This window comes from Hemitrygon akajei, unplaced genomic scaffold (assembly GCF_048418815.1).
Source record: "Hemitrygon akajei unplaced genomic scaffold, sHemAka1.3 Scf000147, whole genome shotgun sequence".
NCBI lineage: Eukaryota > Metazoa > Chordata > Chondrichthyes > Myliobatiformes > Dasyatidae > Hemitrygon > Hemitrygon akajei.
Genome location: NW_027332033.1, coordinates 1,205,421 through 1,221,507, shown reverse-complemented (window position 1 = coordinate 1,221,507; position 16,087 = coordinate 1,205,421). Strand labels below are relative to the sequence as shown.

Below are 16,087 nucleotides of genomic sequence, written 5' to 3'. Positions count from 1 at the left end.
CTCAGTCTGACTTGCAGCTTGTTTACATCGCTTGTAGCTTGTTTAGTTTTAACCGAGGACACAGACACTCAGCGTCAGATGGAGACAAAGGACGAAAAATGGAAGGATCGAAACCAGGGAACTAGTGGCCAAGGGTCACTGTTTGGAACTTTCCTATGCCCACAAGGGTGGGTTAATTATCGTTCACCGTACATTGAATATGTGATTGTCACCTCGTTTGATACATAGGAGTGAATCGGATTTGGGGCATCCTGTGGAGACCACTTATGTGTTAGCCCTTGCCTGGGGTAATTCACTTGAAGACGATACACTTTGTGACAAGTCACTTTCGGTGATAATTTGTATGTGGATTTGAAACGATGACGGATAAAATCTACAGTGACTGTTCTCTCGTTTTACCACCGTGGAAACTGTGGAATTCTACATATTTGCATTCTCTCGCCATTTACCCTGGATTACAAATCTCTCTCCCTCTCATCGCCTATTCTGTAGTTGAACTGAACTTTCATACTTTACCATCTCAAGACTCTAAGCCTTGTTTCCCCCGAGCTCAATAGTTTGGGAGTTATATTTACTCACATTTATAAACTTAACACTGTTAACTTCTGTTTATCTTGTTTAAGTTGCAATATTACAAGTAGATTCTAATAAAGATAGATTTAACATCAAAACCAGACTCCAGGTTTAGACTATTGCTGCTGGCTTGTTTCTAAAGAATTATGGTTCGTAACAAATTTGGGGCCTGCGTCTGGGATTTGAACAAATTTGGGGGCTATTGATCAATTAATTATCGATTTGATTGGGGAAATCCCTTTTGATTTATTTGTGTGTGGAAATCAGCAGCAGTGGATATTGATAAATTTCTGTAGGGTGGATGACTGAGTGAATCCCTTCCCACGTACTTCCTCATCCAGGTCATCCTCTCTTGGTCTTCCTGGAATCATTCTTTGAAACTTCTCCGGACCCACTCCAATACGAGCACATCTTTTGTGCAGATAATAAGTCGGAAGTACAGGTCGGAATCTGTTCACCATACACCAACAGTGATCTGCCCAATGCGTTATAAAGCTATAGTATCGCATCCTTGCTCTTATATTGCTAACATTGCAGTTGTCATCCTTAATCAACTCAATCTGCAAACAAACCTTTAGGGCCTCTTGCTCAAGGACTCACAAGCACTTATGCACCTCTAATTTTTTCAAGTTTCTCCCATTTATTTTTTTTCTATGCCCAATTACTTCTACCAAATGTACATGACTTGCATACACTGTATTTCAACTGCTACTTTGCAGGCATTCTCCAGACCTATCAAAGTCCTTCTGCAGACTCCCGCTTAGCTCTAAACTACCTGTCCCGTGCCTATCTTTGTATCAACTGCAATGTTCGTCACCAAGGTAACAATTCCGTCATCCATATCATTCAGATTTAACATGAAACGATGCGGTCTCAATACTGACCCCTGCAGAACAGCATTAGTTACCGACAGCAAAACAGAATTGCCCACATTATTCTGACTCTTTCTCCCTTCTCAGTACAAGTTTCTTTCCTGTAATTCCATGAGCTGTGATCCTGTTCAGCAGCCTCACGTGCAGCACCTTAGAAACATAGAAAACCTGCAGCACGTTACAGGCCCTTTGGCTCACAAAGCGATGCAGAACATGTCCTTGCTCTAGAAATGCCAAGGGTTACCTACAGTTCTCGATTTTTCTCAGCTCCGTGTACCTATCCAGGAGTCTCTTAAAAGACCCTATCGTGTCCGCCTCCACCACCATTGCCGGCAGCCCATTCCAAGCACTCACCACTCTCTGTGTAAAAAACTTACCCCTGACATCTCCTCTGTACCTACTTCCAAGCATCTTCAAACTATGCCCTCTCGTGCTAGCAATTTCAGCCCCGGGAAAAAGCCTCGAACTATCCACACGATCAATGTCTCTCATTTTCTTGTACACCTCCATCAGGTCACCTCTCATCCTCCATCACTCCAAGGAGAAAAGACTGAGTTCACTCAACCTATTCTCAAAAGGCATGCTCCCCTTTCCAAACAACATCCTCGTAAATCTCCTCAGTACCCTTTCTATGGCTTCCACATCCTTCCTGTAGTTTGGCGACCAGAACTGAGCACAGTACTCCAAGTGGGGTCTGACCAAAGTCCTATATAGCTGCAACATTACATCTCGGCTTTAAACTCAAGCCTGCGGTTGATTAAGGCCAATGCACATTATGGCTTCTTAACCACAGAGTCAACCTACATAGCAGCTTTGAGTCTCCTATGGACTCCGTCCCCAAGATCCCTCTGTTCCTCCACACTGCCAATATTCTATCATATTTGACCGAAGAAAATGAACCACATCACACTTCTTTGGGTTGAACTCCATTTGCCACTTCTCAGCCCAGGTTTGCAGACTATCAATATCCCCCTGCAACCTAACCCAACCTTTGTGTCATCAGCAAATTTACTAACTCGTACCTCCACTTCCTCATCCAGGTCATTTATAAAAGTCATGAAGGGTAGGGGTCCCAGAACCGATCCCTGAGGCAGACCACTGGTCACCGACCTCCATGCAGAATATGACCAGTCTACAACCACTCTTTGTCTTCTGTGAGCAAGCCAGTTCTGGATGCACAAAGCAATGTGCCCTTGGATCCCATGCCTCCTTACTTTCTCAATAAGCCTTGCATGGGGTACCTCGTTGAAGATCATGTGAAAATCCAAGCAAACAACATACACTGCCTCTGCTTTATCTATCTTGCCTGTTATTTCCGCAAAGTATTCCAAGAGCTTTGTCAGTGAAGATTTCCTCGAAAGAATCCGGCTGACTTTGGCCTACTTCATCATGTTTCCCCAATTACAGTACCCAAAAAACACACTCTTAGTACACTCTAACATCTTCCTGACCACTAAGGTCAGACTAACTGTCCAATAATTTTCTTTCTTGTGTCCCCTCTCTTATTAAAGAGTGGAGTGACATTTGCAAATTTCTGGTCCACCAGAACCGTTCCAAAATCTAGTGATTTCTGATAGATCATTACTCATCACTTGAAGAGAAAACTAAGGGGGAACTTCTTCATTCAGAGGCGGGGAGAGTGTGCACCGAGCTGCCAGAGCAAGTGGCAGGGACGATTGTAATCTTTAAGAGAAGTTTGCTTAGGTCACTGGATGAGAAGCATATGGAGGGCTATGGTCCAGGTGGAAGTAGTTGGAACTCGGAAGATTAATGCTTTAGCACGGACTAGACTGGCCGAATGGCATTTTCCTTTGTTGTCGTGTTTTATGACTCTAATGCCTTCACAATCTCTTCAGCTACCTCTTTCTGAACTCTGCGGTGTCTTATCTACCTTCAGGCCTTTCAGCTTCAAAAACACCTTCTCTCCTTGGTAAAAGCATGTATCCTTACTTCTGCCCCAGGTACTGCTGAATGTTTGGCATTTATGTAATAAATTTAATGACACAACTGTAGTGGGTGACTTCAATCTGCAGGAGGATTGAGAAAGTCAGATTGGTGTGAGATCGCAAAAGAGGGGATGTATTGAATGCTAACGAAATGGGTTTTTAGAGCAGCTGATGGTTGAGCCTACTCGGGGAAATGCTATCTTACATTGGGTGCTGTGTAATAACCCAGATCTTATTAGGGAGGTTAATGGAAAGGAACCATTAGAAGGCAGTGATCATAATATGATTGAATTCCTACTGCAATTTGTGAGGGAGAAGCACAGGTCACATGTGGTCAGGAGCGCCGCAGGGGACCGTGCTCTCTCTGGTCCTGTTCACCCTGTACACATCAGACTTTCAATATAACTCGGAGTCCTGCCATGTGCAGAAGTTCGCTGATGACACGGCCATAGTGGGGTGTGTCAGGAATGGACAGGAGGAAGATTATAGGAAACTGATACAGGACTTTGTGATATGGTGCAACTGAAACTACCTGCGTCTCAATATCACCAAGACCAAGGAGATGGTGGTGGACTTTAGGAGACCTAGGCCTCAAATGGAGCCAGTGATCATTAATGGAGAATGTGTGGAGCAGGTTAAGACCTACAAGTATCTGGGAGTGCAGTTAGACGAGAAGCTAGACTGGACTGCCAACACAGATGCCTTGTGCAGGAAGGCACAGAGTCGACTGTACTTCCTTAGAAGGTTGGCGTCATTCAATGTTTGTAGTGAGATGCTGAAGATGTTCTATAGGTCAGTTGTGGAGAGCGCCCTCTTCTTTGTGGTGGCGTGTTGGGGAGGCAGCATTAAGAAGAGGGACGCCTCACGTCTTAATAAGCTGGTAAGGAAGGCGGGCTCTGTCGTGGGCACAGAACTGGAGAGTATAACATCGGTAGCAGAGCGAAGGGCGCTGAGTAGGCTACGGTTAATCATGGAAAACCCTGAACATTCTCTGCATAGCACCATCCAGAGACAGAGAAGCAGTTTCAGCGACAGGTTGCTATCGATGCAATGCTCCTCAGACAGGATGAAGAGATCACTACTCCCCAATGCCATTCGGCTTTACAATTCAACCGCCAGGAGTAAGATATGTTAAAGTGCCGGGGTTAGGAATGAGCTTAAGTTATCATTCAATGTATTTAAATAGTTAAGTGTTGTATTTAATTAGCTTTGCTACAATAAGTGTATGGGACATTGGAAAAAATGTTGATTTTCCCTATGGGGATGAATAAAGTATCTATCTATCTATCTATCTAGTATCTCAATGGAATGAAAGTGAATTTCAGAGGCATGAGAGAGGTGATTCCCCAGGTGGATTGGAGGATGCTGGTGGAGATGACGCCAGAGCAGAAATGGCTGACGTTTCTGGGAATAGTTCATAATGTACAGGATAGATATGTCCCACAGACGTAGTTCTCAAACAGCGGGTCTAGGCTATCGTGGCTGACAAGGGAAGTTAAGGACTGTATAAAAGCATATAAGGTAGCAAAAGTGAGTAGTAGGTTGGATAATTGGTTAGCTTTTAACATCCAACCACAGGCAAATTTAAAATAAAAGCTATAAGGGGAAAGGTGAAATATGACAGCAAACTATACAATAATATAAACCAGTTATAAAATATACGAAAGGGAGGTGAGAGTTGATATTGGACCACTGGAAAACGATGCTCATGGGGTACAAATGGGGAAGAGCTGGTAGATGAATTTGATAGGTACTTTGCATCCATCTTGTCTGTGGAAGACACCACCAGTGTGCCAGAGATCAGTGAGTGTCAGGGAACAGGAGTGAGTGCCATTGCTATTACAAAGGAAAACGTGCTAGGCAAACTCAGGTTCTTACAGTGGATAAGTCACCTGGACCAGATGGACTACATCCCAGAGTCTTGAGAGAGGTTGCTGGAGAGATAACAGATGCATCGGTCATGACCTGTCAAGAATCACTTGATCCTGGCATAGTCCTGGGGGACAGGAAGATTGCAAATGTCAATCAACTCTTTGAGAAGGGAGGAAGGCAAAGTAAAGCAAATTCTAGTCCAGTAGGCCTAACCTCAGTGGCTGGGAAAGTGTGGAGTCATGATAACAGATGAGGTTTTGGGGTGCTAGGAGACTAATGATATAATAAGACAAAGCCAGCATAGGTTCTGTACAGGGAAATCTTGCCTGACAAGTCTGTTACAGATCTTCGAGGAAGTCATAAGCAGGATGGACAAACGAGAGGCGGTGGATATCATTTAATTGGATTTTCAGAAGGCATCTGATAAGGTGTCACACATGAAACTGCTTAACAGGATAAAAGTCAGAAGTAATACTGGCATGGATAGAGGAATGGCTGACAGCCAAGAGGCAGTGAGTGGGAATAAAAGGGGCCTTTTCTGGTTGGCCAGCAGTGACTTGTGGTCTTCAGGGGTCAGTATACGGTCCGCTACTTCTCACATGGTTTGTCAGTGATCTGGATAATGGAACTGATGGGGTTGTGTGGCTCAGACTGTGGGAAGGGATTCACCACATCATCTCACCTACTGACTCACCAGTCAGGTAACACTGCAGAGAAAGATTTCACCTGCTCAGTCTGTGGGAAGAGATTTGCTCAGTCATCTAACCTACAGAGACACCAGCGAGTTCACACTGGGGAGAGGCTGTTCACCTGCTCAGACTGTGGGAAAGGATTCATTCGATCATTCAACCTACAGAGTCACCAGTGAGTTCACACTGGGGAGGGGCCGTTCACCTACTCAGACTGTGGAAAAGGATTCACCAAATCATCTCACCTAGTGACTCACCAGTCAGTTCACACAGCAGAGAGGGATTTCACCCGCTCAGATTTGTGAGAAGGGATTCACTCAGTCATCTGATCTGCTGGCACACCAGTCAGTTCCACTGGGGTGAGGCCGTCGACCTGTGAATGTGGGAAGGCATTCACACGATCATCTCATCTACTAAAACACCAGCGAGTTCACACCTGTTAGAGGCTGATCGTCTGTTCAGACTTTGGGAAGAGATTCTCTCAACCGTCTCCACCAAGGCTGCATCATTGTGTTCCACTGGGGAGAGGCCATTCACCTGCTGTGAATATGGGAAGGGATTCACTCAGTAATTTAACCTTGTAACACACGACTGGGTTCACACTGGGGAGAAAGTTTCAATAAGCTGTAGGCTGGATATTTGTCCATCCCCGTTGCTGAATGCAATTTCGAGAGTGACTGGGGGAGTCTAGTACAAGAGGGCATGACTTAAGGTTTGCAGGGCGCCCATTCAGAACAGAGATGCGGAGAATTTTTTTTAGTCAGAGGGTGGTGAATCTGTGGCATTTGTTGCCATGGGTAGCAGTGGAGGCCAAGTCATTGGGTTTGTTTAAGGCAGAGATTGATAGGTATCTGAGTAGTCAGGGCATCAAAGGTTATGGTGAGAAGGCGGGGGAATGGGACTAAAGGGCAGATTGGATCAGCTCATGATGAAATGGTGGAGCAGACTCGATGGGCCAAATGGCCGATTCTGCTCCTGTGTCTTATGGTCTTATGTGATTTTTTTTTTCTCATTTGTGTTATTCCTCTTCCTCCTTCTGTCCAAAGTCGTGTTAATCTCAGTGGGTTTGAGTGTAAATATTCTTTTCTAAACTTGTCATTTGAGTTCTTACTTATCTTTGTAAATTTTACTGATTGAAATGGGACTAAGATATTTTCATTATAAAAAGTCAATGTCGGTATTGATGGAAGTGTTTATTGCCTTTGTTGTATTTGTTAACTATTGAGCTCTGTTCGGCAGTTTTTTAAAGCCTTGAAATAAATTTTGTCAAAGGTTTTCCCAATATTGCACTACTTTCTGTTGTCTTTGCTTGTTGATTTTTCAGATACGTGGTTATCACGAGTCCCGGTGAAGGGTCATGGCCGGAAATGTTGTTTCCCATCCATAGATGCTGCCTGACCTGCTGAGCTTCTCCAGCACTTTGTGTGAATTTCTCTTGATTTCTTGCATCTGCAGGTCCTCCTGTTTCCCAGATATTTATATGTTTAGTGAAATAACAAGCTGGTCGTGGGGTTGTGTGGCTCTGTTGGTGAAATATTAAATAAACTCATTAAATAAGAGGTGGCATAGGGTTGGGCAGTGTAGAATCTGTGGGTAGTATTAAGGAATAGGAAATGTACAAAAAGACCCTGATGGGAATTGTATAGTGACTTTCAATGAGAGATAGAAAATGAGTGCCAAAAGGGCAATGTTACAATAGTCATGGGGGATTGCCATGCAGGTGATTAGGAAAATCAGGATGGTGTTGGTCTCAAGAGGAGGACTTCCTAGAATGCCTACAAGATGCATTTTTAGAGCAGCTCGTGGCTGAGCCCACTTGGGGATCAGCTATTCTGGATTCGGTGTTGTAATGAACCGGAATTAATTAGGTCACTTGAGTTCAAGGAACCCTTCGGGCCAAGTGATCTTAATCTGATCAAATTCACCCCGACATTAGAGAAGGAGAAACTAAAGTCAGATGTGGAATAAAGAGAATTAGAGAGGCATGAGAGAAAACATTGTCAAAATTGATTTGAAAAGAACACGGGCAGGGATTAAAACAGAGCAACAATGGCTGGAATTTCTGGAAGCAATTCGGAAGTCACAGAGAGGAAGTGGTATTCTAAAGGTAAGGTGACAAAACCGTGGCTGATAAGAGAAACCAAAGACAACATATAAAACAAAGAGAGTGCACAGAACAAAAAATACTGGGAAGTTAGAGGATTGGGAAGCTTTTAAAAATGATCAGAATGCAACTAAAATCATTAAAAAGGAAAAGATGGAATACTTAGGTGAGCTAGCCGGTAATATTAAAGAGGATATCATTTTTTTTCTTCAGATACATACAGTGCAAAAGAGAGGCAGGATTGGATATCAAACCACTGGGGAATGATGCTGGAGAGGTAGTAATTGGGTGGGGGGTGAAAGGTGATGGCTGATGTACTGAATCAGTATCGTACTCTTTGGAAGACGCTGGCAGGAGTATCGAAGTCCCAGATGTCAGTGGTCAGAATGTGTAAAGTTACGTTACTCGGGGGAAAGTAGAAGGAAAGGCGATGAGCTGTGATTTTTTTACTGGAAGGAGAAATCGATATTCATGCCTTCAGGTTGGAGCTATGCAGTTGGAATATGATGTGTTTCATTTCAACCCTGAGGCTGTCACGTTGAACAACTCCAGCCATTGCTATTCTGCCATCATCCCTGCCAGTGTCCCCTTCCAATCAACTTCGGTAAACTCTTCTCCCGTGCCTCCGTAGTTCCCCTCACCCTACTAATAAAGATGCATCTTGTTGTACCTTTCCCCTCTCAAAGTGCAGGGTGAATTGCAACAAGTTATGATCACAGCGTCAATATGGTTCCTTTACCATAAGTTCCCTTATCAAATTTGGTTCTTTGGACAACACCCAATCCAGAATTAACATTTCTCAAGAGGGCACAATTACAAGCTATTCTAAAAGGCATTGCATTAGTATTTTCCAAATGCCCTCTCTTGAGATCAAGCACCAACCTAATTTTCACAATCTACCTTCACCCATCACACTCATGGACTATTTGTCTCACTCCCATCGGGGGTAGATACGCAGCGTCCTCACCAGGACTACCAGCCTTTGGGACAGATACTTTTCCCAAGCAGTAAAGCTAATAAATATCTCTACCCTCTAACCCACCCTTCCACAACACCAAACACCTCTAACATTTCCAGTCTGTCATCTTATATGCAGGCATCCTATGCCGAGCGTCACTTTATGAACATACAATCAATCCGTGCACAGTATATAAGCTGTGGATATATGTTGTTACTATTGTGTTGTGCTGTATTGGAGCCGGAGTAATAATTATTTCGACCTCATTTACACGTGTCTGCTGGAAATGGAATTAAACAACCCTGAATCTTGAAGAAACATTTCAGCAGCTGCAGCGTCACATTTCTGTCTCTCAGCGTTATTGCGGCAGAGCGCCACCTGGTGACAATGGAGTCCACAAATCAGGGGGTCCTGTTATTGTGGTAAATCACCACCAAGTGGCAGTGTTGTCCACAAAAGGGAGAGGTTTACAGCGATAAAGAGTGGTGTAGTGGACTGGAAGCCAACTGCAAGTGGATGAAGTGCCAGAGATGCCCCAAACCACTCTCCTCACCACTAGTCAGGGTCCCAAACAGTCCTTCCATATGAGGCAACTTTTGAACATCGTGCCTGTTGGGGTAATCTACTGTTTACTCTAATCTACATTAGAGAGACCCGATGTTGTCTCTGCATTCTGCACTCTGTCCCGGTGAGATTCTGCAGATGTTGGAGATGCAGAGTAACAGACACAACATGTTGGAGGAAGTCAGGAGGTCAGGTAGCTTCTATAGAGGGGATAAAGCAAAACAGAGATTTCCTGCCGAGACCCTTCATCAGGACTGGAAGTGGGGAGAAGCCGGTATAAGATGGTGTGGGGAGTGGAAAGAGTCCAAGCTGGTAGGTGATAGGTGAAGCCAGATAAGAGTGAAGGTGAGTGGGTGGGGGAGGTGGGAGATGAAGTGAGACGCTGTGAGGTGGTAGGTGGAAAATGCAAAGGGCTGAAAAGGAGGAAACTGATAGGAGAGGAGAGCGGACAATGGGAAAGTAAAGGGGAACCAGACGGAGACGATCCGCAGCGGAGGAGAGAGAAGTGAGGAGACAGAATGGAGGAGACTGGCGTGTGGGTTGATGAAATGAAAAGGTGGAGATAGAAGTTAAAGATATCGATGTTCATGCCATCCGGATGAAATACGAGGTGTTGCTCCTCCAACCTGAGAGTGCACTCACCGTGTTAGTTAAACAATGAACCGGAAGGGAGAGTGGATTAATAATTTTCCCCTGGGATCTCTATTAAGTCAATCCTCTCTCACCTTAAACCAGTCCTCTCTGGTTGTTGATTCCACAAAAATGGGGTAAAAGAAAAAAATAAACTTGGAAAACCTACAGCATAATACAGGCCCTTCGGCCCACAAAGTTGTGCTGAGCATGCCCCTAAATTAGAATTTACGAGGGTCACCCATAGCCCTCTATTTTTCTAAGTTCCATGTACCTATCCAGTAGTCTCTTAAAAGACCCTATCGTAGCCGCCTCCACCATTGTTGCCTGCAGCCCATTCCACACACCCACCACTCTGAGTATAAAACTTACCCCTGACATCTCCTCTGTACCTGCTCCCAAGCCCATTAAACCAGTGCCCTCTGTGGCAGCCATTTTAGCCCTGAGGAAAAGCCGCTGACTATCTACACGATCAATGCCTCTCATCATCTTGTACACCTCTATCAGGTCACCTCTCATCCTCAGTCGCTCCAAGGAGAAAAGGCCGAATTCTCTCAACTGCGCACATTTTCCGTTTCTGTACACTTATAGTTTGGAACACCTGCATAATGTCGGCCTCATTAGTAAGTCTTCAGAATCTGTTAAATTTATAACACTGCTAGTGTACTGTAGAGAGTCAACTCAGGCCTGCTACACCCTACCACTGATTCTGTTCCACGACAGTCCTTGTAAATCCTCCCCTGTTGTTCCCCTCTCGTTCTCCCTGTGGAATGGGTTGCAGTCACCACCCTGTGGGTAAAGAGGTTTCCCTTGATTTATCTGCAGACTGAAGAAGTCGAGCTGACTGCAGTTCTGTCCAACATACTCTTCGGCCCTCTCATCTCTGGACTGAGGAAGAATAGATAGATAGATAGATAGATAGATAGATAGATAGATAGATAGATAGATAGATAGATAGATAGATAGATAGATAGATAGATACTTTATTCATCCCCATGGGGAAATTCAACTTTTTTCCAATGTCCCATACACTTGTTGTAGCAAAACTAATTACATACAATACTTAACAGTAAAAAAAATATGATATGCATCTAAATCACCATCTCAAAAAGCATTAATAATAGCTTTAAAAAGTTCTTAAGTCCTGGCGGTAGAATTTTAAAGCCTAATGGCTTGGGGAGTATTGACCTCTTCATCCTGTCTGAGGAGCATAGCATCGATAGTAACCTGTCGCTGAAACTGCTTCTCTGTCTCTGGATGGTGCTATGTAGAGGATGTTCAGAGTTATCCATAATTGACCGTAGCCTACTCAGCGCCCTTCGCTCAGCTACCGATGTTAAACTCTCCAGTACTTTGCCCACGACAGAGCCCGCCTTCCTTACCAGCTTATTACGACGTGAGGCGTCCCTCTTCTTAATGCTTCCTCCCCAACACGCCACCACAAAGAAGAGGGCGCTCTCAACAACTGACCTATAGAACATCTTCAGCATCTCACTACAGACATTGAATGACGCCAACCTTCTTAGGAAGTACATTCGACTCTGTGCCTTCCTGCACAAGGCATCTGTGTTGGCAGTCCAGTCTAGCTTCTCGTCTAACTGTACTCCCAGATACTTGTAGGTCTTAACCTGCTCCACACATTCTCCATTAATGATCACTGGCTCCATATGAGGCCTAGATCTCCTAAAGTCCACCACCATCTCCTTGGTCTTGGTGATATTGAGACGCAGGTAGTTTGAGTTGCACCATATCACAAAGTCCTGTATCAGTTTCCTATACTCCTCCTCCTGTCCATTCCTGACACACCCCACTATGGCCGTGTCATCAGCGAACTTCTGCACATGGCAGGACTCTGAGTTATATTGGAAGTCTGTTGTAGTTAACCTCCTTATTCACGACTCATTTCCACATTATGGGTCATTTTACCTGCTTCTAAAAGTTGTTGAAAACACCCCTGTCCTTTAAAGACTGAAAGCGGAATGGGGAACCACCTGTCGGATGTTCAACGAAGCAGGGTCAGAAACCGGGGGGGGGGGGGGGGGTCTACACAGGGCAGAGTTTGGGGCTCTGGGCAATGGTCGGGTGATGAAGAGAAGGGAATCAGCAGCGGGGCGTGGCAACGAACGACAGAGTAGCAACATTTGGAAGCTGATTGACAGAGAAAATAATTTGGTTGTCTGACTGATGACACAATGACTGTGGTGAGGTGCTCCACTGCTTGAGGAACACGTGTGTGTTGGGAATGGTTTAATCTGCTGGGCAGTTGTTCTTGTCTGTTTATCCTGTAATATTATATCCGGATGGTTATTATGCATTGTCCTATCTGAAATAATGTATTGATTATCATATAATTTGTAAGATTTTGACACTAAAACTGTTTCGGGCTTGAATTTATGGTGCCTTTACGAAGTGATGGAGGGCATTCATGAGTTTGTATTTTAAAGCAAGATTTTGGTGAATGATATTTGCCATTTGTTTGTACCTTTGTAAGTAATCCGATTGAGTTAAACTGCTGCAGGATCCTGGAACATGTTGGATTGTGTCTGGTTTCTCTGGCATTTTCTGCACTAACTGCCTCGTTTGTTAATATTTCTTGTATTTCTGATGTTTCCCCCCTTTTGTCAAACATCTTGTCCTGTATTTCTGCAGGGAACCCCTTTGTTTTTTGGGGAGAGGTCTCCAACTCTCAGTCAGGTGCTCGAGGCTTCCTTGTCACCATCTAGTCTGCTCAGATCGTTGGGATGTCTCCCGTGGAGGGTCAGACTCATTCCACTGGTTAATGTTTTTTTCCAGAGTGATGATTTATTGTTCTGAGTTGGCCTCTCATTTAAGTTTTCTGGTCTGTATTTCTTATCACGATTGCAAATACACACGTGGAGTGCTGAATCCTGTTCATTTTTGATGAAAATATATACTTAAAAGTTGTATCTGACTGTTTTTTCTTGTTTTTTTATTGAAGTTCATCATCAAACATTTCCAGAAGATGTATTTCAGACATTGTAGATATATATCATATAATCATGTATGCCATAAATCTCCGCATAGAATTTATCTGAGGTATACACTTATAGAAAAGAGTGAAAGAAAAAACAAGCAAAAGGAAAAAAAAACTATGTACAAGTAGGGAGTGATCTTTTTTTACAATATATTCATTGATTTGTGAGAATAAAAGCAGGCCTATGAGGCATTATGTAGTTAAACCATTTTTTTCCAGTATGAATCAATTTGTTCCAGATTATGATTATCTTCCCCATTTTGTAAATGTCCATTGTAATTTCCATCCATGCATTTAAAGTTGGGCTCTCCTGTGATAACCATTTCCTAGTAACAGTCTTTATACCAGCCGCCAACAATATATTCATTAAATATTTATCTTTTTTCAACCATTTTTGAGGTATATATCCAAAATATATGGTCTTACTCCCCAAGGGTATTTCACATTTAAAGATGCCATGTCCGGCATTGTGTATCCCCCTCCAATAGTCTTTGATAACAGGGCAGTCACAAAAAATATAATGATGATTTGCATTTCGATTTCCACAGTTTCTCCAGCAAACAGCGAGGTTACTATCATAATGGGATTTCTAAGAGGGTGTAATAAAATATCTTATCAAGTTTTTCCATCCGAACTTCCTCCATTTCTGAGAACTGGTACACTTCCATTGATAACTCCATATTATTGTCCATTCTTCCTTAGATATAATTATCCCTCCTTCCTTCTCCCATTTTGTTTTAATGTATGAAGTCAAATATGTTTTAAGATTTGACAAACCCTTATGCATGCTTGAAATAATTCTACTACCGTTATCTGAATTATATGTTTTTCTAACTAGCTCTATCATGCATGTGCTTGCCTTGCTTAAAATTTTAAGCATCCTATTTACATACTGTCGCATCTATAAATATTGATAAAAATCTTGTTTTTCTAAATGTTTCTCTTTCAGCATTTCAAAGCTGAACAGTGTTCCTTCTTTCATTATGTTGCAAAGAACTATTATTCCTTTAGCTGTCCAGTCCTTAAATCTAGCATCCAATTTATTTGGTGTAAAATCCGAGTCATATGCACACCATTGAAAAATTGCAGTATCTCCCTCTAGATTATATTCTTTTATAGTAGTTTGCCATATTTTAAGAGTCAATTTCACCCATGGATTATCAATAGTATTTATGTACCTTTGCAAGTTATTATCAGCCAAAATTGCTTGTATGGGGAATGGAAGTACCCACTCCTCAATGTTTTTCCATTGAGCGTCATATGATGGGTTGCTGCAGCATATCACAGCTCTCAACTGTGCTGCAAAGTAATAACCTCGAAGAGAAGTTAGGCCGCATCCACCCTTTTCCTTTGCTAATTGCAAAGTTTTGAGATGAACTCTAGGCCTTTTACCTTGCCAAATATACCTTGATAACATCTTGTTCCATTCATGGAATTGATTTTGATTAATCTCTATTGGTAGGGGCTGAAAGAGCTATAACAGTCTGGGCAGTATATTCATTATAATAGACTCAATCCTTGAACTGAAACTAAAAGAAAGGAATCAGGTTCCATCTTGCTATATATTCCTTAATGTTTTTTTTTTATATAAAGGCTGATAATTACATTCTGATAATGTTGTCTAATCTTTTGGGATAATGATGCCCAAATATTTGAAAGACTCTGTTTGCTATGCCCAGGGGTATCAACTTTCAATTTCTCTTGGTGGGCTATAGTAATATGAAAGTAATTGGGTTTTATCTGTGTTGATCTTGTATCCTGATAATTGACCATATTGTTCAAAGGATTGCATCAATCAGGTAAAGAGTATGTTGGTTGCCCTAGATAGATCAAAATGTCATCCATGTAACAAGCCAATTTATGCTCTGTCCCTTTACTAGTAATTCCCCATTTCGTCTGATGTATTGAGCTAATGGTTCCAGATATAATGCGAAGAGTAGTGCTGACCATGCACAACCCTGTCTTGTGCCCCTTTCCAGGGTAAGACTATTTGATAAATATCCATTGATTTTAATCCTAGCGGTAGGGTTATCATATAGTGCCTGTATAGTTTTAATAATTGTTATGGAAACCAAATTTATGTAAAACTCTGTAAAGAAAATTCCAATTAACCGAATCAAATGCCTTTTCAGCGTACACGCTTATCACTATTGCTTTGAATTTTCTTTGTATATATGATCCATAATGTGAAGTATCCTTCGTATATTGTGCAAACACGAGGAAATCTGCAGATGCTGGAAATTCAAACAACACACACACAATGCTTGTGGAACACAGCAGGCCAGGCAGCATCTATAGGGAGAAGCACTGTCGACGTCTCAGGCCGAGACCCTTCATCAGAACTAATAGAAAGGAAAGATACTAAGAGATTTGAAAGTAGGAGGGGGAGGGGGAAATGCGAAATGATAGGAGAGGCCCGGAGGGGGCGGAGTGAAGCTGAAAGGGGGAAAGGTGATTGGCAAAAGTGATACAGAGCTGGAGAAGGGAAAGGATCATGGGTCAGGAGGCCTAGGGAGGAAGAAAGGGGGAGGGGAGCACCAGAGGGAGATGGAGAACAGGCAGAGTGATGGGCAACTAAGTATGTCAGGGATGGGGTAAGAAGGGGAGGAGGCGCATTAACGGAAGTTAGAGAAGTCAATGTTCGTGCCTTTCTTTCTCCCTTATCACCATTGCTTTGATTTTATATGAATTTGTATACGTTCCCTCTCTTCAGCAAGAGTCATTCCTTTGCCGCCCGGCTGGCAGTTTCCGCAGCCGCAACCCCCACATTTTGGCTCGCATGCTGCGCCGATACTATCCCACTTCCGATTTCCACGCTCGATTTCCATGGCGGTTTTCTAGAACACGAAAGATGTCATCTGCAGTTTTATAAGTATTGAGGCAA

The 16,087-nt window shown here is 43.0% G+C and overlaps 1 protein-coding gene across 2 annotated transcripts in view; it reads right to left on the bottom strand.

Moving 5' to 3' along the window:
* Nucleotides 1-7,130: 7,130 nt before the first annotated feature.
* The window catches only part of LOC140723913 (uncharacterized), a 31,101-nt gene continuing 22,144 nt past the window's right edge, over nucleotides 7,131-16,087 (bottom strand). For both annotated transcript variants that reach the window (XM_073038452.1, XM_073038453.1), the window contains one exon: nucleotides 7,131-7,474. The gene's annotated coding sequence lies outside the window, so the exon portion shown is untranslated. The remainder of the gene's footprint in view (nucleotides 7,475-16,087) is intronic.